This window comes from Procambarus clarkii, chromosome 24, assembly GCF_040958095.1.
Source record: "Procambarus clarkii isolate CNS0578487 chromosome 24, FALCON_Pclarkii_2.0, whole genome shotgun sequence".
NCBI classification, from domain to species: Eukaryota; Metazoa; Arthropoda; class Malacostraca; order Decapoda; family Cambaridae; genus Procambarus; species Procambarus clarkii.
Window position 1 is genome coordinate 24,478,008 of NC_091173.1, and position 24,884 is coordinate 24,502,891.

The following is a 24,884-nucleotide window of genomic DNA, read 5'->3' on the forward strand; positions in this document are numbered from 1 at the left end:
CTGTAGGCACCAGGGCAGTCTTAACACAAATGTGGGCACCAGAGCTGTTTTAACACCACTGTAGACACGACGGCAGTTTTAACACCACTGTAGGCACCATGGCAGTCTTAACACTGTAGGCATCAGGGCAGTCTTAACACTATAGGCACCAGGGCAGTATTAACACCACTGTAGGCACCAGGGCAGTCAATAACACCAATGTGGACACCAGGGCAGTCTTAACACTGTAGGCACCAGGGCAGTCTTAACACTGTTAACACCAGGGCAGTCTTAACAACACTGTAGGCAACAGGGCAGTCTTACCACTGTCATCACCAGGGCAGTCTTAACACTGTAGGCACCAGGGCAGTTTTAACACTGTACGTACGAGAATAGTCTTAACACCACTGTAGGCACCAGTGCAGTCTTAACACTGTAGGCACCAATGCAGTCTTAACACTGTAGGCACCAGGGCAGTCCTAATACCACTGTAGGCACCAAGGCAGTCATAACACTGTAGGCACCAGTGCAGTCTTAACACTCTAGGCTCCAAAGCAGTCTTAGCACTGTAGGCATCAGAGCAGTTTTAACACTGTAGTCACAAAAGCAATCTTAGCACTGTAGGCACCAGGGCAGTCTTAACACTGTAGGCACCAGGGCAGTTTTAACTCTGTAGGCACCAGGGCAGTCTTAACACTGTAGGCACAAATGGAGTCTTAACACTGTAAGCACCAGGGCAGTCTTAACACTGTAAGCACCAGGGCAGTCTTAACACTGTAGGCACCAGTGCAGTCTTAACACTGTAGGCACCAGTGCAGTCTTTACACTGTAGGCACAAGGGCAGTCTTATTACTGTAGGCACCAGGGCAGTTTTAACACCACTGTCATCTCCAGGGCAGTCTTAACACTGTAGGCACCATGACAGTTTTAACATCACTGTAGGCACCAGCGCAGTTTTATCACCAATGTAAGCACCAGGGCAGTCTTAACACGACTGTAGACACCAGGGCAGTTTTAACACCAATGTGGGCACCAGGGTAGTTTTAACACCACTGTAGGTACCAGGCATTTTTAACACCAATGTGGGCACCAGGGCAGTTTTAACCCCACTGTAGGCACCAGGGCAGTCTTAACACCAATGTGGGCACCAGGGAAGTTTTAACACCAATATGGGCACCAAGCAGTCTTAACACTGTAGGCACCAGGACAGTTTTAACACCAGTGTAGGCACCAAGACAGTCTTAACACCGCTGAAGGCACCAGGGTAGTTTTAGCACCGCAATAGGCACCAGGGCAGTTTTAATTCCAATGTGGGCACCAGGACAGTCTTAACACCGCTGTAGGCACCAGGGCAGTTTTAACACCACTGTAGGCACCAGGGCAGTCTTAACACCAGTGTGGGCACCAGGGCAGTCTTAACACCAGTGTGGGCACCAGGGCAGTCTTAAGACCAATGTAGGCACCAGGGCAGTTTTAACACCACTGTAGGCACCAGGGTAGTTTTACCACCACTGCAGGTACTAGGGCAGTTTTAACACCTCTTTAGCCACCAGGGCAGTTTTAACACCACTGTAGGCACCAGGGCAGTCTTAACACTGTAGGCACCAGGGCAGTCTTAACACTGTAGGCACCAGGGCAGTTTTAACACCACTGTAGGCCCCATGGCAGTCTTAACACCAATGTGGGCACCAGGGCATTCTTAACACTGTAGGCACCAGGGCAGTTTTAACACCACTGCAGGCACCAGGACAGTCTTAACACCAGTGTGGGCACCAGGGCAGTCTTAACACTGTAGGCACCAGGGCAGTCTTAACACCAATGTGCGCACCAGGGCAGTCTTAACACTAGGCACCAGGGCAGTTTTAACACCACTATATGCACCAGGGTAGTCTTAACAACACTGTAGGCACCAAGGCAGTCTTACCACTGTCAGCACCTGGGCAGTCTTAACACTGTTGGCACCAGGGCAGTCTTAGCACTGTAGGTACCAGTGCAGTCTTAACACTGTAGGCACCAGGGCAGCACCAGGGCAGTCTTAACACTGTAGGCACCAGGGCAGTTTTAACACTGTAGGTACGAGAATAATCTTAACACCACTGTAGGCACCAGTGCAGTCTTAACACTGTAGGTACCAGGGCAGTCCTAATACCACTGTAGGCACCAAGGGCAGTCATAACACTGTAGGCACCAGTGCAGTCTTAACACTCTAGCCTCCAGGGCAGTCTTAACACTGTAGGCACCGGGGCAGTCTTAACACTGTAGGCACCAGAGCAGTTCACTGTAGGCACAAGGACAATCTTAGGACTGTAGGCACCAGGGCAGTGTTAACACTGTAGGCACCAGGGCAGTTTTAACTCTGTAGGCACCGGGGCAGTCTTAACACTGTAGGCACAAATGCATTCTTAACACTGTAAGCACCAGGGCAGTCTTAACACTGTAGGCACCAGTGCAGTCTTAACACTGTAGGCACCAGGGCAGTCTTAACACTGTTGGCACCAGGGCAGTCGTAACACTGTATGCACCAGGGCAGTCTTAACACTGTAGGAACCAAGAAGTCTTAACACTGTAGGCACCAGTGCAGTCTTAACACTGTAGGCACCAGGGCAGTCTTATCACTGTAGGCGCCAGGGCAGTTTAAACACCACTGTCAGCTCCAGGGCAGTCTTAACACTGTAGGCACCATGACAGTTTTAACACCACTGTAGGCACCAGGGCAGTCTTAACACCGCTGTAGGCACCAACGCAGTTTTATCACCAATGTAAGCAGCAGGGCAGTTTTAACACCAATGTGGGTACCAGGGCAGTTTTAACACCACTGTAGGCACCAGGCATTTTTAACACCAATGTGAGCACCAGGGCAGTTTTAACCCCACTGTAGGCACCAGGGCAGTCTTAACACCAATATGGGCACCAGAGCAGTTTTAACACCAATATGGGCACCAGGGCAGTCTTAACACTGTAGGCACCAGGACAGTTTTAACACCAGTGTAGGCACCAGGATTGTCTTAACACCGCTGTAGGCACCAGGGCTGTTTTAACACCACTGTAGGCACCAGGGCTGTTTTAACACCACTGTAGGCACCAGGGCAGTCTTAACACCAGTGTGGGCACCAGGGCAGTCTTAACACCAGTGTGGGCACCAGGGCAGTCTTAAAACCAGTGTGGGCACCAGGGCAGTCTTAACACCAATGTAGGCACTAGGGCAGTTTTAACACCATTGTAGGCACCAGGGTAGTTTTAACACCACTGTAGGTACTTGGGCAGTCTTAACACTGTAAGCACCACGACAGTTTTAACACCACTGTATGCACCAGGGCAGTCTGAACACTGTAGGAACAGGGCAGTCTTAACACTGTAGGCACCAGGGCACTCTTAACACTGTAGGCACCAGGGCAGTTTTAACACCACTGTAGGTACCAGGGCAGTCTTAACACCAATGTGGGCACTCAGGGCATTCTTAACACTGTAGGCACCAGGGCAGTTTTAACACCACTGTAGGCACCTGGGCAGTCTTAACACCAATGTGGGCACCAGTGCAGTCTTAACACGACTGTAGGCACCAGTGCAGTCTTAACACTGTTGGCACCAGAGCAGCACCAGAGCAGTCTTAACACTGTAGGCACCAGGGCAGTCCTAATACCACTGTAGACACCAGGGCAGTCGTAACACTGTAGGCACCAGTGCAGCCTTAACAATCTAGGCTCCAGGGCAGTCTTAACACTGTAGGCACCATGGCAGTCTTAACACTGTAGGCACCAGAGCAGTTTTAACACTGTAGGCACAAGGGCAATCTTAGCACTGTAGGCACCAGGGCAGTCTTAACACTGTTGGCATCAGGGCAGTCTTAACACTGTAGGCACCAGGGCAGTTTTAACACCAATGTGGGCACCAGGGCAGTTTTAACACCACCGTAGGCACTAGAGCAGTTTTAACACCAATGTGGGCACCAGGGCAGTTTTAACACCTCTGTAGGCACCTGGGCAGTCTTAACACCAATGTGGGCACCAGGGCAGTTTTAACACCACTGTAGGCACTAGGGCATTTTTAATACCAATGTGGGCACCAGGGCAGTCTTAAAACCAATGTGGACACCAGGGCAGTTTTAACACCACTGTAGACACGAGGGCAGTTTTAACACCACTGTAGGCACCATGGCAGTCTTAACACTGTAGGCACCAGGGCAGTTTTAACACCACTGTAGGCACCTGGGCAGTCTTAACACCAATGTGGGCACCAGGGCAGTCTTAACACTGTAGGCACCAGGGCAGTTTTAACACCACTGTAGGCACCTGGGCAGTCTTAACACCAATGTGGGCACCAGGGCAGTCTTAACACTGTAGGCACCAGGGCAGTTTAAACACCACTGTAGGCACCAGGGCAGTCATAACACCAATGTGCGCACCAGGGCAGTCTTAACACTGTAGGCACCAGGGCAGTCTTAACACTGTAGGCACCAATCCAGTTTTAACACCACTGTAGGCACCAGGGCAGTCTTAACAACACTGTAGGCACCAGGGCAGTCTTAACAACACTGTAGGCACCAGGGCAGTCTTACCACTGTCAGCACCTGGGCAGTCTTAACACTGTTGGCACCCGGGAAGTCATAACACTGCAGGCACCAGGGAAGTTTTAACACCACTGTCGGCACCAGGGCAGTCTTAGCACTGTAGGCACCAGTGCAGTCTTAACACTGTAGGCACCAGGGCAGTCTTAACACTGTAGGCACCAGGGCAGTTTTAACTCTGTTGGTACGAGAATAGTCTTAATACCACTGTAGGCACCAGTGCAGTCTTAACACTGTAGGCACCAGGGCAGTCCTAATACCACTGTAGACACCAGGGCAGTCATAACACTGTAGGCACCAGTGCAGTCTTAACACTCTAGCCTCCAGGGCAGTCTTAACACTGTAGGCACCAGAGCAGTTTTAACACTGTAGGCACAAGGGCAATCTTAGCATTGTAGGCACCAGGGCAGTCTTAACACTGTAGGCATCAGGGCTGTCTTAACACTGTCGGCACCAGTGCAGTCTTAACACTCTAGGCTCCAGGGCAGTCTTAACACTGTAGGCACCAGGGCAGTCTTAACACTGTAGGCACCAGAGCAGTTTTAACACTGGGGGCATAAGGGCAATCTTAGCACTGTAGGCACCAGGGCAGTCTTAACACTGTAGGCATCAGGGCAGTCTTAACACTCTAGGCACCAGGGCAGTTTTAACACTAATGTGGGCACCAGGGCAGTTTTAACACCACCGTAGGCACTAGGGCATTTTTAAAACACCAATGTTGGCACCAGGGCAGTTTTAACACCTCTGTAGGCACCTGGGCAGTCTTAACACCAATGTGGGCACCATGGCAGTCTTAACACCACTGTAGGCACCAGGGCAGTTTTAACACCAATGTGGGCACCAGGGCAGTTTTAACACCACTGTAGGCACTAGGGCATTTTTAATACCAATATGGTCACCAGGGCAGTTTTAACACAACTGTAGGCACCAGGGCAGTCTTAACACCATTGTGGGCACCAGGGAAGTTTTAACACCACTGTAGACACAAGGGCAGTTTTAACACCACTGTAGGCACCATGGCAATCTTAACACTGTAGGCATCAGGGCAGTCTTAACACTGTAGGCACCAGGGCAGTTTTAACACCACTGTAGGCACCAGCGCAGTCAATAACACCAATGTGGACACCAGGGCAGTCTTAACACTGTAGGCACCAGGGCAGTCTTAACACTGTTGGCACCAGGGCAGTCTTAACAACACTGTAGGCACCAGGGCAGTCTTACCACTGTCAGCACCAGGGCAGTCTTAACACTGTAGGCACCAGGGCAGTTTTAACACTGTAGGTACGAGAATAGTCTTAACACCACTGTAGGCACCAGGGCAGTCCTAATACCACTGTAGGCACCAGGGCTGTCATAACACTGTAGGCACCAGTGCAGTCTTAACACTCTAGGCTCCAGGGCAGTCTTAACACTGTAGGCCCCAGGGCAGTCTTAACACTGTTGGCACCAGAGCAGTTTTAACACTGTAGGCACAAAAGCAATCTTATCACTGTAGGCACCAGGGCAGTTTTAACACCACTGTAGGCACCAGGGCAGTCTTAACACCGCTGTAGGCACCAGCGCAGTTTTATCACCAATGTAAGCACCAGGGCAGTCTTAACACCACTGTAGGCACCAGGGCAGTTTTAACACCAATGTGGGCACCAGGGCAGTTTTAACACCACTGTAGGCACCAGGCATTTTTAACACCAATGTGGGCACCAGGGCAGTCTTAACACCAATGTGGGCACCAGGGAAGTTTTAACACCAATATGGGCACCAGGGCAGTTTTAACACCAATGTGGGCACCAGGGCAGTCTGAACACTGTAGGCACCAGGACAGTTTTAACACCAGAGTAGGCACCAGGACAGTCTTAACACCGCTGTAGGCACCAGGGCCGTTTTACCAACGCTATAGGCAGCAGGGCAGTCTTAACACCAGTGTGGGCACCAGGGCAGTTTTAACACCACTGTAGGCACCAGGGCAGTCTTAACACCAGTGTAGGCACCAGGGTAGTGTTAACACCAGTTTGGGCACCATTGCAGTCTTAACACCAATGTAGGCACCAAGGCAGTTTTAACACCACTGTAGGCACCAGGGCAGTCTTAACACCAGTGTGGGCACCAGGGTAGTCTTAACACCAGTGTGGGCACCAGGGCAGTTTTAACACCAATGTGGGAACCAGGGCAGTTTTAACACCACTGTAGGCACCAGGGTAGTTTTAACACCACTGTAGGCACCAGGGCAGTCTTAACACTGTGAACAACACGACAGTTTTAACACCACTGTAGGCACCAGGGCAGTCTTAACACCAATGTGGGCACCAGAGCATTCTTAACACTGTGGGCACCAGGGCAGTTTTAACACCACAGTAGGCACCAGGGCAGTCTTAACACCAATGTGCGCACCAGGGCAGTCTTAACACTGTAGGCACCAGGGCAGTTTGAACACCACTGTAGGCACCAGGGCAGTCTAAACAACACTGTAGGCACCAGGGCAGTCTTACCACTGTCAGCACCTGGGCAGTCTTAACACTGTTGGCACCAGGGCAGTCATAACACTGCAGGCACCAGGGAAGTTTTAACACAACTGTCGGCACCAGGGCAGTCTTAGCACTGTAGGCACCAGTGCAGTCTTAACACTGTTGGCACCAGGGCAGCACCAGGGCAAGCTTAACACTGTAGGCACCAGGGCAGTTTTAACACTTTTGGTACGAGAATAATCTTAACACCACTGTAGGCACCAGTGCAGTCTTAACACTGTAGGCACCAGGGCAGTCTTAATACCACTGTAGACACCAGGGCATTGCTAACACTGTAGGCACCAGGGTAGTCTTAACACTGTAGGCATCAGGGCAGTCTTAACACTGTAGGCACCACGGCAGTTTTAACACCAATGTGGGCCCCTGGGCAGTTTTAACACCACTGTTGGCACCAGTGCAGTCTTAACACCGCTGTAGGCTCCAGGGCAGTTTTAACACCAATGTAAGCACCAAGGCAGTTTTAACACCACCGTAGGCAATAGGGCATTTTTAACACCAATGTGGGCACCAGGGCAGTTTTAACACCTCTGTAGGCACCTGGGCAGTCTTAACACCAATGAGGGCACCAGGGCAGTCTTAACACCACTGTAGGCACCAGGGCAGTTTTAACACCAATGTGGGCACCAGGGCAGTTTTAACACCACTGTAGGCACCAGGGCAGTCTTAACACAAATGTGGGCTCCAGGGCAGTTTTAACACCACTGTAGACACGAGGGCAGTTTTAACACCACTGTAGGCAGATACAGATACAATTACCCACCGAAAGGGAACTACAACTACGACAGAAAACTGCCCTACAACAATCAGTACTGGTCAGAACAAAGTCATTATGTCCACGATTAATGGACGTGCCGAAAAAGTCTCCAATTCAAACTATCACTAATAGAGTAACCTCATTCATCTTTGCCAACATACAAGGACTGAAAACAAGAACAAACAACAAAGTACAGTTCATAAATGGCCTCCTCACGGAGTCAAATGCAGTATTTGGAGCTTTCACAGAAACCCATGCAGGGGAATTGTTGGACAGTGAGATCTGGATTCCAGGATATAACCTATACAGGTGTGATAGGAAAATTAGGTCACATGGAGGAGTGGGTCTGTATATTAGGGAAGACCTTGTATGCTCGGAGCTCCTAAACGTTACAAATGAGGTGGTAGAGGTACTGGGATTAAAAATAGAGAAAATAAATTTAGTGATTATACTAATATACAAACCGACAGATGCAACGGCTGAGGAATTCACAGAACAGATAAGCAAAATAGAGAATAGCCTTGATAATTTGGAGAACCCGATACCTGATATTATCTTCCTAGGTGACTTCAACTTGCCTAGTCTCAGGTGGAAAATAGCAAACAATAATATTATACCAGGAAATCTATCAGGACCTAACCAACCACAGATTAGAGAACTACTTAGATTCTGTGACAAATTTTCACTCAATCAGCAGATATCGGAGCCAACGAGAAATGAAAATATTCTAGATCTGGTCTTTACGAACAATGAAGACATTATCAGAGACATTACGATATCAGATACCACATACTCAGATCACAAACTCATTGAAGTGCAAACGACCATCAATACTCAGAATATACCTAAAACGTTGATAAAGCGAGAGGGGCTATTCAGTAAATTCAATTTTAATAATAAAAGGATAGACTGGGAGATAATGAACAGGGAACTTACAAACATTCCATGGGGAACTGTTCTAAATAATACAAGTCCTACAGAAGGAATAGAAAAACTTACCTCAGAAGCGTATCAAGTCTGTCTGAAACATGTTCCTTTGAGGAAAGCCAGAAAGAGATCTAACGTAGAAAGAGAACGCAGACGACACTATAAACGCAGGAAAAAATAACGGAACTGCTTATGCAGACACGAATTTCCCGTCAAAGAAGGAATAATTTAAATAGGGAGATTGAAGAAATCGAGCGGAAATTGAAACACTCATATGAAACTGAAGAAAGGCAGTTAGAACAGAAAGCAATTCAGGAAATAAAGAAAAATCCAAAATATTTCTTCTCATATGCGAAATCAAAAGCAAAAACCACTGCCAGTATTGGACCTATTCGTACAAGTGAAGGTTCATACACGGAGGATGACAAAGAAATTAGTGAAATCCTAAAAAAGCAGTATGAGGACATGTTTAGCACTCCAATAAACAACATGAAGGTGGAAGATCCAGACAATTTCTTTATGCGGGATATTCAACCCCCTGTAAATATAACTGATATAAACACGAGCGCACTAAATTTTGAAAAAGAAATTGAAAACATGCCCATGCACTCGGCCCCAGGTCCAGACTCATGGAATTCAATATTTATAAAGAAATGCAAAGTGCCGGTAGCACAGGCACTCAGTATAGTGTGGAGGAAGAGCTTGGACACGGGGGAGATACCAGATGCACTTAAAGTAGCAGACATAGCCCCTCTACACAAGGGAGGGAGCAAAGCATTGGCAAAAAATTATAGACCAGTTGCACTAACATCGCACATCATAAAAGTATTTGAGAGAGTGATTAGGAGTCAGGTCACCAATTTCATGGAGACCAATGACCTTCATAACCCAGGCCAACATGGATTTCGAGCGGGAAGATCGTGCCTCTCACAGCTACTTGAGCACTACGACAAAGTCACTGAGGCATTAGAAGAGAAACAGAATGCTGATGTGATATACACGGACTTCGCAAAGGCTTTCGATAAATGTGACCATGGCGTGATAGCACACAAAATGAAGTCAATGGGAATAACCGGTAAAGTAGGACGCTGGATACTCAGTTTTCTGTCAAACAGGACTCAGCGAGTAACTGTCAACCATATAAAATCTAGTCCAAGTGCAGTGAAAAGCTCTGTACCTCAGGGTACAGTCCTTGCACCGCTGCTTTTCCTTATTCTCATATCAGATATAGACAAAAATACAAGTCACAGCTTCGTATCATCCTTTGCAGATGACACAAAAATCAGTATGAAAATTACCTCGGCTGAGGACATTGAAAAACTTCAAGCTGATATTAATAAAGTTTTCGACTGGGCATCAGAAAATAACATGATGTTTAACAGTGATAAATTCCAGGTACTCAGGTACGGTAAAAATGAGGACCTTAAACATAATACAGAGTACAAAACACAATCAAATGTACCCATAGTAGGAAAACAGCATGTAAAGGATTTGGGAATAATAATGTCTGACGACCTAACGTTTAAGGAGCATAACCAAGCAAATATTGCGACAGCCAGAAAAATGATAGGATGGATTACGAGAACTTTCAACTCCAGGGATCCCATCACAATGGTTGTACTCTTCAAGGCACTTGTATTGTCCCGTCTTGAGTACTGCTCAGTACTCACTTCCCCCTTCAGAGCAGGAGAGATTGCTGAAATAGAGGGAATACAGAGAACATATACGGCACGCATAGACGCAATAAAGCACCTAAATTATTGGGATCGTCTCAAAGCCCTCCAAATGTACTCACTAGAAAGAAGACGAGAGAGATATCAAATAATATACACCTGGAAGATACTGGAGGGCCAAGTACCAAATCTACACAGTAAAATAACAACGTACTGGAGTGAACGACATGGAAGAAAATGTAGAATAGAACCAATGAAGAGCAGAGGTGCCATAGGCACAATCAGAGAACACTGTATAAACATCAGAGGTCCGCGGTTGTTCAACGTCCTCCCAGCAAGCATAAGAAATATTGCCGGAACAACCGTGGACATTTTCAAGAGGAAACTAGATTTATTCCTCCAAGGAGTGCCGGACCAACCGGGCTGTGGTGGGTATGTGGGCCTGCGGGCCGCTCCAAGCAATAGCCTGGTGGACCAAACTCTCACAAGTCGAGCCTGGCCTCGGTCCGGGCTTGGGGAGTAGAAGAACTCCCAGAACCCCATCAACCAGGTATCAACCAGGCACCATGGCAGTCTTAACACTGTAGGCATCAGGGCAGTCTTTACACTGTAGGCACCAGGGCAGTTTTAACACCACTGTAGGTACCAGGGCAGTCTTAACACTGTTAACACCAGGGCAGTCCTAACAACACCGTAGGCAACAGGGCAGTCTTACCACTGTCATCACCAGGGCAGTCTTAACACTGTAGGCACCAGGGCAGTTTTAACACTGTAGGTACGAGAATAGTCTTAACACCACTGAAGGCACCAGTGCAGTCTTAACACTGTAGGTACCAGGGCAGCCCAAATACCACTGTAGGCACCAGGCAGTCATAACACTGTAGGCACCAGGGCAGTCTTAACACTGTAGGCATCAGAGCAGTTTTAACACTGTAGGCACAAAAGCAATCTTAGCACTGTAGGCACCAGGGCAGTCTTAACACGGTAGGCACCAGGGCAGTTTTAACTCTGTAGGCACCAGGGCAGTCTTAACACTGTAGGCACAAATGCAGTCTTAACACTGTAAGCACCAAGGCAGTCTTAACACTGTAGGCACCAGTGCAGTCTTATCACTGTAGGCACCAGGGCAGTTTTAACACCACTGTCAGCTCCAGGGCAGTCTTAACACTGTAGGCACCATGACAGTTTTAACACCACTGTGGGCACCAGGGCAGTCTTAACACCGCTGTAGGCACCAGCGCAGTTTTATCACCAATGTAAGCACCAGGGCAGTCTTAACACGACTGTAGACACCAGGGCAGTTTTAACACCAATGTGGGCACCAGGGTAGTTTTAACACCACTGTAGGCACCAGGCATTTTTAACACCAATGTGGGCACCAGGGCAGTTTTAACCCCACTGTAGGCACCAGGGCAGTCTTAACACCAATGTGGGCACCAGGGAAGTTTTAACACCAATATGGGCACCAGGGCAGTTTTAACACCAATGTGGGCACCAGGGCAGTCTTAACACTGTAGGCACCAGTGCAGTCTTATCACTGTAGGCACCAGGGCAGTTTTAACACCACTGTCAGCTCCAGGGCAGTCTTAACACTGTAGGCACCATGACAGTTTTAACACCACTGTGGGCACCAGGGCAGTCTTAACACCGCTGTAGGCACCAGCGCAGTTTTATCACCAATGTAAGCACCAGGGCAGTCTTAACACGACTGTAGACACCAGGGCAGTTTTAACACCAATGTGGGCACCAGGGTAGTTTTAACACCACTGTAGGCACCAGGCATTTTTAACACCAATGTGGGCACCAGGGCAGTTTTAACCCCACTGTAGGCACCAGGGCAGTCTTAACACCAATGTGGGCACCAGGGAAATTTTAACACCAATATGGGCACCAGGGCAGTTTTAACACCAATGTGGGCACCAGGGCAGTCTTAACACTGTAGGCACCAGGACAGTTTTAACACCAATGTGGGCACCAGGGCAGTCTTAACACTGTAGGCACCAGGACAGTTTTAACACCAGTGTAGGCACCAGGACAGTCTTAACACCGCTGTAGGCACTTGGGCAGTTTTAACACCGCAATAGGCACCAGGGCAGTCTTAACACCAATGTGGGCACCAGGGCAGTTTTAACATCAATATGGGCACCAGGGCAGTTTTAATTCCAATGTGGGTACCAGGACAGTCTAAACACCGCTGTAAGCACCAGGGCAGTTTTAACACCGCTATAGGCACCAGGGCAGTCTTAACACCAATGTGGGCACCAGGGCAGTTTTAACACCACTGTAGGCACTAGGGCAGTCTTAACACCAGTGTGGGCACCAGGGCAGTCTTAACACTGTAGGCACCAGGGCAGTCATAACACTGTAGGCACCAGGGCAGTTTTAACTCTGTAGGCACCAGGGCAGTCTTAACACTGTAGGCACCAGGGCAGTTTTAACTCTGTAGGCAGCGGGACAGTTTTAATACTGTAGGCACCAGGGCAGTCTTAATCCCACTGTAGGCACCAGGGCAGTCTTAACAACACTGTAGGCAACAGGGCAGTCTTACCACTGTCAGCACCAGGACAGTCTTAACACTGTAGGCACCAGGGCAGTTTTAACACTGTAGGTACGAGAATAGTCTTAACATCACTGTAGGCACCAGGGCAGTCTTAAAACCGCTGTAGGCACCAGTGCAGTCTTAACACTGTAGGCACCAGTGCAGTCTTAACACTGTAGGCACCAGGGCAGTCCTAATACCACTGTAGGCAACAGGGCAGTCCTAATACCACTGTAGGCACCAGGGCAGTCATAACACTGTAGGCACCAGTGCAGTCTTAACACTCTAGCTTCCAGGGCAGTCTTAACACTGTAGGCACCAGGGGCAGTCTTAACACTGTAGGCACCAGAGCAGTTCACTGTAGGCACAAGGGCAATCTTAGGACTGTAGGCACCATTGCAGTCTTATCACTGTAGGCACCAGGGCAATTTTAACACCACTGTCAGCTCCAGGGCAGTCTTAACACTGTAGGCACCATGACAGTTTTAACACCATTGTAGGCACCAGGGCAGTCTTAACACCGCTATAGGCACCAGCGCAGTTTTATCACCAATGTAAGCACCAGGGCAGTTTTAACACCAATGTGGGAACCAAGGCAGTTTTAACACCGCTGTACGCACCAGGCATTTTTAACGCCAATGTGGGCACCAGGGCAGTTTTAACCCCACTGTAGGCACCAGGGCAGTCTTAAAACCAATGTGGGCACCAGGGCAGTTTTAACACCAATATGGGCACCAGGGCAGTTTTAACACCAATGTGGGCACCAGGGCAGTCTTAACACTGTAGGCACCAGGACAGTTTTAACACCAGTGTAGGCACCAGGACAGTCTTAACACCGCTGTAGGCACAAGGGCTGTTTTAACAGCACTATAGGCACCAGGGCAGTCTTAACACCATTGTGGGCACCAGGGCAGTTTTAACACCACTGTAGGCACCAGGGCAGTCTTAACACTGTAGGCACCAGGACAGTTTTAACACCAGTGTAGGCACCAGGACAGTCTTAACACCGCTGTAGGCACCAGGGCATTTTTAACACCGCTATAGGCACCAGGGCAGTCTTAACACCAGTGTGGGCACCAGGGCAGTCTTAAAACCAGTGTGGGCACCAGGGCAGTCTTAACACCAATGTAGGCACCAGGGCAGTTTTAACACCACTGTAGGCACCAGGGTAGTTTTAACACCACTGTAGGTACTAGGGCAGTCTTAACACTGTAAGCACCACGACAGTTTTAACACCACTGTAGGCACCAGGGCAGTTTTAGCACCAATGTGGGCACTAGGGCATTTTTAACACTAATGTGGGCACCAGGGCAGTTTTAACAAATCTGTAGGCACCTGGGCAGTCTTAACACCAATGTGGGCACTAGGGCAGTCTTAACACCACTGTCGGCACCAGGGCAGTTTTATCACCAATGTGGGCACCAGGGCAGTTTTAACACCACTGTAGGCACTAGGGCATTTTTAATACCAATGTGGGCACCAGGGCAGTTTTAACACCACTGTAGGCACCAGGGCAGTCTTAAGTCCAATGTGGACACCAGGGCAGTTTTAACACCACTGTAGACACGAGGGCAGTTTTAACACCACTGTAGGCACCATGGCAGTCTTAACACTGTAGGCACCAGGACAGTTTTAACACCAGTGTAGTCACCAGGACAGTCTTAACACCGCTGTAGGCACCAGGGCAGTTTTAACACCGCTATAGGCACCAGGGCAGTCTTAACACCAGTGTGGGCACCAGGGCAGTCTTAAAACCCGTGTGGGCACCAGGGCAGTCTTAACACCAATGTAGGCACCAGGGCAGTTTTAACACCACTGTAGGCACCAGGGTAGTTTTAACACCACTGTAGGTACTAGGGCAGTCTTAACACTGTAAGCACCACGACAGTTTTAACACCACTGTAGGCACCAGGGCAGTTTTAGCACCAATGTGGACACTAGGGCAGTTTTACCACCACTTTAGGCACCAGGGCAGTCTTAACACTGTAGGCAACAGGGCAGTCTTAACACTGTAGGCACCAGGGCAGTTTTAACACTGTAGGCACCAGGGCAGTTTTAACACCACTGTAGGCACCAGGGCTGTCTGAACACCGATGTGGGCACCAGGGCATTCTTAACACTGTAGGCACCAGGGCAGTTTTAACACCACTGTAGGCACCAGGAGAGTCTTAACACCAGTGTGGGCACCAGTGCAGTGTTAACACCACTGTAGGCACCAGTGCAGTCTTAACACTGTAGGCACCAGAGCAGCACCAGAGCAGTCTTAACACTGTAGGCACCAGTGCAGTCTTAACACTGTAGGCACCAGGGCAGTCCTAATACCACTGTAAACACCAGGGCAGTCATAACACTGTAGGCACCAGTGCAGTCTTAACAATCTAGGCTCCAGGGCAGTCTTAACACTGTAGACACCAGGGCAGTCTTAACACTGTAGGCACCAGAGCAGTTTTAACACTGTAGGCACGAGGGCAATCTTAGTACTGTAGGCACCAGGGCAGTCTTAACACTGTAGGCATCAGGGCAGTCTTAACACTGTAGGCACCAGGGCAGTTTTAACACCAATGTGGGCACCAGGGCAGTTTTAACACCACTGTAGGCACCAGTGCAGTCTTAACACCGCTGTAGGCTCCAGGGCAGTTTTAACGCCAATGTAAGCACCAAGGCAGTTTTAACACTACCGTAGGCACTAGGGCATTTTTAACAATTATGTGGGCACCAGGGCAGTTTTAACACCTCTGTAGGCACCTGGGCAGTCTTAACACCAATGTGGGCACTAGGGCAGTCTTAACACCACTGTAGGCACCAGGGCAGTTTTAACACCAATGTGGGCACCAGGGCAGTTTTAACACCACTGTAGGTACTAGGGCATTTTTAATACCAATGTGGGCACCAGGGCAGTTTTAACACCACTGTAGGCACCAGGGCAGTCGTAAGACCAATGTGGACACCAGGGCTGTTTTAACACCACTGTAGACACGAGGGCAGTTTTAACACCACTGTAGGCACCATGGCAGTCTTAACACTGTAGGCACCAGGACAGTTTTAACACCAGTGTAGGCACCAGGACAGTCTTAACACCGCTGTAGGCACCAGGGCAGTTTTAACACCGCTATAGGCACCAGGGCAGTCTTAACACCAATGTAGGCACCAGGGCAGTTTTAACACCACTGTAGGCACCAAGGTAGTTTTAACACCACTGTAGGTACTAGGGCAGTCTTAACACTGTAAGCAGCACGACAGTTTTAACACCACTGTAGGCACCAGGGCAGTTTTAGCACCAATGTGGACACTAGGGCAGTTTTACCACCACTTTAGGCACCAGGGCAGTTTTAACACCACTGTATGCACCAGGGCAGTCTTAACACTGTAGGCACCAGGGCAGTCTTAACACTGTAGGCACTAGGGCAGTCTTAACACTGTAGGCACCAGGGCAGTTTTAACACCACTGTAGGCACCAGGGCAGTCTTAACACCAATGTGGGCACCAGGGCATTCTTAACACTGTAGGCACCAGGGCAGATTTAACACCACTGTAGGCACCAGGAGAGTCTTAACACCAGTGTGGGCACCAGGGCAGTCTTAACACTGTAGGCACCAGGGCAGTTTTAACACCACTGTAGGCACCTGGGCAGTCTTAACACCAATGTGGGCACCAGAGCAGTCTTAACACCACTGTAAGCCCCAGTGCAGTCTTAACACTGTAGGCACCAGGGCAGCAAAAGAGCAGTCTTAACACTGTAGGCACCAGTGCAGTCTTAACACTGTAGGCACCAGGGCAGTCCTAATACCACTGTAGACACCAGGGCAGTCATAAAACTGTAGGCACCAGTGCAGTCTTAGTAATCTAGGCTTCAGGGCAGTCTTAACACTGTAGGCACCAGAGCAGTTTTAACACTGTAGGCACAAGGGCAATCTTAGCACTGTAGGCACCAGGGCAGTCTTAACACCGTAGGCATCAGGGCAATCTTAACACTGTAGGCACCAGGGCAGTTTTAACACCAATGTGGGCACCAGGGCAGTTTTAACACCACTGTAGGCACCAGGGCAGTCTTAACACTGTAAGCACCAGGGCAGTTTTAACACCACTGTAGGCACCTGGGCAGTCTTAACACCAATGTGGGCACCATGGCAGTCTTAACACTGTAGGCACCAAGGCAGTTTTAACACCACTGTTGGCACCAGGGCAGTCAATAACACCAATGTGGGCTCCAGGGCAGTCTTAACACTGTAGGCACCAGGGCAGTCTTAGCACTGTTGGCACCAGGGCACTCTTAACAACACTGTAGGCAACGGGGCAGTCTTACCACTGTCAGCACCAGGGCAGTCTTAACACTGTAGGCACCAGGGCAGTTTTAACGCTGTAGGTACGAGAATAGTCTTAACACCACTGTAGGCACCAGTGAAGTCTTAACACTGTAGGCACCAGGGCAGTCCTAATACCACTGTAGACACCAGGGCAGTCATAACACTGTAGGCACCAGTGCAGTCTTAACACTGTAGGCACAAGGGCAATCTTAGCACTGTAGGCACCAGGGCAGTCTTAACACTGTAGGCATCAGGGCAGTCTTAACACTGTAGGCACCAGGGCAGTTTTAACACCAATGTGGGCACCAGGGCAGTTTTAACACCACTGTAGGCACCAGTGCAGTCTTAACACCGTTGTAGGCTCCAGGGCAGTTTTAAGACCAATGTAAGCACCAAGGCAGTTTTAACACCACTGTAGGCACCTGGGCAGTCTTAACACCAATGTGGGCACCAGTGCAGTCTTAACACCACTGTAAGCCCCAGTGCAGTCTTAACACTGTAGGCACCAGGGCAGCACCAGAGCAGTCTTAACACTGTAGGCACCAGTGCAGTCTTAACACTGTAGGCACCAGGGCAGTCCTAATACCACTGTAGACACCAGGGCAGTCAAAAAACTGTAGGCACCAGTGCAGTCTTAGTAATCTAGGCTTCAGGGCAGTCTTAACACTGTAGGCACCAGAGCAGTTTTAACACTGTAGGCACAAGGGCAATCTTAGCACTGTAGGCAACAGGGCAGTCTTAACACCGTAGGCATCAGGGCAATCTTAACACTGAAGGCACCAGGGCAGTTTTAACACCAATGTGGGCACCAGGGCAGTTTTAACACCACTGTAGGCACCAGGGCAGTCTTAACACTGTAAGCACCAGGGCAGTTTTAACACCACTGTAGGCACCTGGGCAGTCTTAACACCAATGTGGGCACCATGGCAGTCTTAACACTGTAGGCACCAAGGCAGTTTTAACACCACTGTTGGCACCAGGGCAGTCAATAACACCAATGTGGGCTCCAGGGCAGTCTTAACACTGTAGGCACCAGGGCAGTCTTAGCACTGTTGGCACCAGGGCAGTCTTAACAACACTGTAGGCAACGGGGGCAGTCTTACCACTGTCAGCACCAGGGCAGTCTTAACACTGAAGGCACCAGGGCAGTTTTAACGCTGTAGGTACGAGAATAGTCTTAACACCACTGTAGGCACCAGTGAAGTCTTAACACTGTAGGCACCAGGGCAATCATAGCACTGTAGGCACCAGGGCAGTCTTAACACTGTAGGCATCAGGGCAGTCTTAACACTGTAGGCACCAGGGCAGTTTTAACACCAATGTGGGCACCAGGGCAGTTTTAACACCACTGTAGGCACCAGTGCAGTCTTAACACCGCTGTAGGCTCCAGGGCAGTTTTAAGACCAATGTAAGCACCAAGGCAGTTTTAACACCACCGTAGGCACTAGGGTATTTTTAACACCAATGTGGGCACCAGGGCAGTTTTAACACCTCTGTAGGCACCTGGGCAGTCTTAACACCAATGTGGGCACTAGGGCAGTCTTAACACCACTGAAGGCACCAGGGCAGTTTTAACACCAATGTGGGCACCAGGGCAGTTTTAACACCACTGTAGGCACTAGGGCATTTTTAATACCAATGTGGGCACCAGGGCAGTTTTAACACCACTGTAGGCACCAGGGCAGTCTTAAGACCAATGTTGAGACCAGGGCAGTTTTAACACCACTGTAGACACGAGGGCAGTTTTAACACCACTGTAGGCACCATGGCAGTCTTAACACTGTAGGCACCAGGGCAGTTTTAACACCACTGTTGGCACCAGGGCAGTCAATAACACCAATGTGGACACCAGGGCAGTCTTAAAACTGTAGGCACCAGGGCAGTCTCAACACTGTTGGCACCAGGGCAGTCTTAACACTGTAGGCACCAGGGCAGTCTTAACACTGTTGGCACCAGGGCAGTCTTAACACTGTTGGCACCAGGGCAGTCTTAACAACACTGTAGGCAACGGGGCAGTCTTACCACTGTCAGCACCAGGGCAGTCTTAACACTGTAGGCACCAGGGCAGTTTTAACACTGTAGGTACGAGAATAGTCTTAACACCACTGTAGGCACCAGTGAAGTCTTAACACTGTAGTCACCAGGGCAGTCCTAATACCACTGTAGGCACCAGGGCAGTCATAACACTGTAGGCACCAGTGCAGTCATAACACTGTAGGCACCAGGGCAGTCTTAACACTGTAGGCACCAGAGCAGTTTTAACACTATAGGCACAAAAGCAATCTTAGCTTGTAGGCACCTGGGCAGTCTTAACACTGTAGGCACCAGGGCAGTTTTAACTCTGAAGGCACCAGGGCAGTCTTAACACTGTAGGAACCAGGGCAGTCTTAACACTGTTGGCACCAGGGCCGTCTTAATAATGTAGGCAACAGGACAGTTTTAATACTGTAGGCACCAGGGCAGTCTTAACACCACTCTAGGCACCAGGGCAGTCTTAACAACACTGTAGGCAACAGGTCAGTCTTACCACTGTCAGCACCAGGGCAGTCTTAACACTGTAGGCACCAGGGCAGATTTAACACTGTAGGTACGAGAATAGTCTTAACACCACGGTAGGCACCAGTGCAGTCTTAACACTGTAGACACCAGGGCAGTCCTAATACCACTGTAGACACCAGGGCAGTCTTAACACTGTAGGCAAAAATGCAGTCTTAACACTGTAAGCACCAGGGCAGTCTTAACACTGTGGGCACCAGTGCAGTCTTAACACTGTAGGCACCAGGGCAGTCTTAACACTGTAGGCACCAGGGCAGTTTTAACACTGTAGGCACCAGGGCAGTTTTAACACCACTGTAGGCACCAGGGCTGTCTGAACACCGATGTGGGCACCAGGGCATTCTTAACACTGTAGGCACCAGGGCAGTTTTAACACTGTAGGTACGAGAATAGTCTTAACACCACTGTAGGCACCAGTGAAGTCTTAACACTGTAGTCACCAGGGCAGTCCTAATACCACTGTAGGCACCAGGGCAGTCATAACACTGTAGGCACCAGTGCAGTCATAACACTGTAGGCACCAGGGCAGTCTTAACACTGTAGGCACCAGAGCAGTTTTAACACTGTAGGCACAAAAGCAATCTTAGCTTGTAGGCACCTGGGCAGTCTTAACACTGTAGGCACCAGGGCAGTTTTAACTCTGAAGGCACCAGGGCAGTCTTAACACTGTAGGAACCAGGGCAGTCTTAACACTGTTGGCACCAGGGCCGTCTTAATACTGTAGGCAACAGGACAGTTTTAATACTGTAGGCACCAGGGCAGTCTTAACACCACTCTAGGCACCAGGGCAGTCTTAACAACACTGTAGGCAACAGGTCAGTCTTACCACTGTCAGCACCAGGGCAGTCTTAACACTGTAGGCACCAGGGCAGATTTAACACTGTAGGTACGAGAATAGTCTTAACACCACGGTAGGCACCAGTGCAGTCTTAACACTGTAGACACCAGGGCAGTCCTAATACCACTGTAGACACCAGGGCAGTCTTAACACTGTAGGCAAAAATGCAGTCTTAACACTGTAAGCACCAGGGCAGTCTTAACACTGTGGGCACCAGTGCAGTCTTAACACTGTAGGCACCAGGGCAGTCTTAACACTGTAGGCACCAGGGCAGTTTTAACACTGTAGGCACCAGGGCAGTTTTAACACCACTGTAGGCACCAGGGCTGTCTGAACACCGATGTGGGCACCAGGGCATTCTTAACACTGTAGGCACCAGGGCAGTTTTAACACTGTAGGCACGAGAATAGTCTTAACACCACTGTAGGCACCAGTGAAGTCTTAACACTGTAGTCACCAGGGCAGTCCTAATACCACTGTAGGCACCAGGGCAGTCATAACACTGTAGGCACCAGTGCAGTCATAACACTGTAGGCACCAGGGCAGTCTTAACACTGTAGGCACCAGAGCAGTTTTAACACTGTAGGCACAAAAGCAATCTTAGCTTGTAGGCACCTGGGCAGTCTTAACACTGTAGGCACCAGGGCAGTTTTAACTCTGAAGGCACCAGGGCAGTCTTAACACTGTAGGAACCAGGGCAGTCTTAACACTGTTGGCACCAAGGCCGTCTTAATACTGTAGGCAACAGGACAGTTTTAATACTGTAGGCAACAGGGCAGTCTTAACACCACTCTAGGCACCAGGGCAGTCTTAACAACACTGTAGGCAACAGGTCAGTCTTACCACTGTCAGCACCAGGGCAGTCTTAACACTGTAGGCACCAGGGCAGATTTAACACTGTAGGTACGAGAATAGTCTTAACACCACGGTAGGCACCAGTGCAGTCTTAACACTGTAGACACCAGGGCAGTCCTAATACCACTGTAGACACCAGGGCAGTCTTAACACTGTAGGCACCAGGGCAATGTTAACACTGTAGGCACCAGGGCAGTTTTAACACTGTAGGCAAAAATGCAGTCTTAACACTGTAAGCACCAGGGCAGTCTTAACACTGTGGGCACCAGTGCAGTCTTAACACTGTAGGCACCAGGGCAGTCTTAACACTGTAGGCACCAAGGCAGTCTTAACACTGTATGCACCAGGGCAATCTTAACACTGTAGGAACCAGGGCAGTCTTAACAATGTAGGCACCAGTGCAGTCTTAACACTGTAGGTACCAGGGCAGTCTTATCACTGTAAGCACCAGGGCAGTTTTAACACCACTGTGGGCACCAGGGCAGTTTTAACACCACTGTAGGCAACAGGCATTTTTAACACCAATGTGGGCACCAGGGCAGTTTTAACACAACTGTAGGCACCAGGGCAGTCTTAACACCAATGTGGGCACCAGGGCAGTTTTAACACCAATATGGGCACCAGGGCAGTTTTAACACCAATGTGGGCACCAGGGCAGTCTTAACACTGTAGGCACCAGGACAGTTTTAACACCAGTGTAGGCACCAGGACAGTCTTAACACCGCTGTAGGCACCAGGGCAGTTTTAACACCGCTATAGGCACCAGGGCAGTCTTAACACCAATGTGGTCACCAGGGCAGTTTTAACACCACTGTAGGCACCAGGGCAGTCTTAACACCAGTGTCGGCACCAGAGCAGTCTTAACACCAGTGTGGGCACCAGGGCAGTCTTAACACCAATGTAGGCACCAGGGCAGTTTTAACATCACTGTAGGCACCAGGGTAGTTTTAACACCACTGTAGGTACTAGGGCAGTCTTAACCCTGTAAGCACCACGACAGTTTTAACACCACTGTAGGCACCAGGGCAGTTTTAGCAATAATGTGGGCACTAGGGCAGTTTTAACACCACTTTAGGCACCAGGGCAGTTTTAACACCACTGTAGGCACCAAGGCAGTCTTAACACGGTAGGCACCAGGGCAGTCTTAACACTGTAGGCACCAGGGCAGTTTTAACACCACTGTAGGCACCAGGGCAGTCTTAACACCAATGTGGGCACCAGGGCAGTCTTAACACTGTAAGCACCAGGGCAGTTTTAACACCACTGTAGGCACCAGGGCAGTCCTAACACCAATGTGGGCACCAGGGCATTCTTAACACTGTAGGCACCAGGGCAGTTTTAACACCACTGTAGGCACAGGACAGTCTTAACACCAGTGTGGGCACCAGGGCAGTCTTAACACCAGTGTGGGCACCAGGGCAGTCTTAACACTGTAAGCACCAGGGCAGTTTTAACACCACTGTAGGCACCTGGGCAGTCTTAACACCAATGTGGGCACCAGGGCAGTCTTAACACTGTAGGAACCAGGGCAGTATTAACGCCACTGTAGGCACCAGGGCAGTCTTAACACCAATGTGCGCACCAGGGCAGTCTTAACACTGTAGGCACCAGGGCAGTTTTTACACCACTGTAGGCACCAGGGCAGTCTTAACAACACTGTAGGCACCAGGGCAGTCTTTCCACTGTCAGCACCTGGGCAGTCTTAACACTGTTGGCACCAGGGCAGTCATAACACTGCACTCACCAGGGAAGTTTTAACACAACTGTCGGCACCAGTGCAGTCTTAACACTGTAGGCACCAGGGCCGCACCAGGGCAGTCTTAACACTTTAGGCACCAGGGCAGTTTTAACACTGTTGGTACGAGAATAGTCTTAACACCACTGTAGGCACCAGTGCAGTCTTAACACTGTAGTCACCAGGGCAGTTCTAATACCACTGTAGGCACCAGGGCAGTCATAACACTGTAGGCACCAGTGCAGTCTTAACACTGTTGGCACCAGGGCAGTCTTAACACTGTAGGCACCAGAGCAGTTTTAACACTGTAGGCACAAAAGCAATCTTAGCACTGTAGGCACCAGTGCACTCTTAACACTCTAGCCTCCAGGGCAGTCTTAACACTGTAGGCACCAGGGCAGTCTTAACACTGTAGGCACCAGGGCAGTTTTAACTCTGTAGGCACCAGGGCAGTCTTAACACTGTAGGCAAAAATGCAGTCTTAACACTGTAAGCACCAGGGCAGTCTTAACACTGTGGGCACCAGTGCAGTCTTAACACTGTAAGCACCAGGGCAGTCTTAACACTGTAGGCACCAGTGCAGTCTTAACACTGTAGGTACCAGGGCAGTCTTATCACTGTAGGCACCAGGGCAGTTTTAACACCACTGTCAGCTTCAGGGCAGTCTTAACACTGTAGGCACCAGGACAGTTTTAACACCACTGTAGGTACCAAGGCAGTCTTAACACCGCTGTAGGCACCAGCGCACTTTTTTCACCAATGTAAGCTCCAGGGCAGTCTTAACACCACTGTAGGCACCAGGGCAGTTTTAACACCAATGTGGGCACCAGGGCAGTTTTAACACCACTGTAGGCACCAGGCATTTTTAACACCAATGTGGGCACCTGGGCAGTTTTAACACCACTGTTGGCACCAGGGCAGTCTTAACACCAATGTGGGCATCAGGGCAGTTTTAACACCAATATGGGCACCAGGGCAGTTTTAACACCAATGTGGGCACCAGGGCAGTCTTAACACTGTAGTCACCAGGACAGTTTTAACACCAATGTAGGCACCAGGACAGTCTTAACACCGCTGTAGGCACCAGGGCAGTTTTAACACCGCTGTAGGCACCAGCGCAGTCTTAACACCAATGTGGGCACCAGGGCAGTTTTAACACCACTGTAGGCACCAGGGCAGTCTTAACACCAGTGTGGGCACCAGGGCAGTCTTAACACCTGTGTGGGCACCAGGGCAGTCTTAACATCAATATAGGCACCAGGGCAGTTTTAACACCACTGTAGGCACCAGGGTAGTTTTAACACCACTGTAGTTACTAGGGCAGTCTTAACACTGTAAGCACCACGACAGTTTTAACACCACTGTAGGCACCAGGGCAGTTTTAGCACCAATGTGGGCACTAGGGCAGTTTTAACACCACTTTAGGCACCAGGGCAGTTTTAACACCACTGTAGGCACCAGGGCAGTCTTAACACTGTAGGCACCAGGGCAGTCTTAACACTGTAGGCACCAGGGCAGTTTTAACACCACTGTAGGCACCAGGGCAGTCTTAACACCAATGTGGGCACCAGGGCATTCTTAACACTGTAGGCACCAGGGCAGTTTTAACACCACTGTAGGCACCAGGGCAGTCTTAAC

At 49.6% G+C, this 24,884-nt stretch overlaps 1 protein-coding gene across 1 annotated transcript in view; it reads left to right on the plus strand.

The window, feature by feature from the left end:
• Positions 1-24,884, plus strand: part of LOC138368222 (sacsin-like) — a 214,582-nt gene that overhangs the window by 165,357 nt on the left and 24,341 nt on the right. The gene's annotated exons all lie outside the window — the stretch shown is intronic.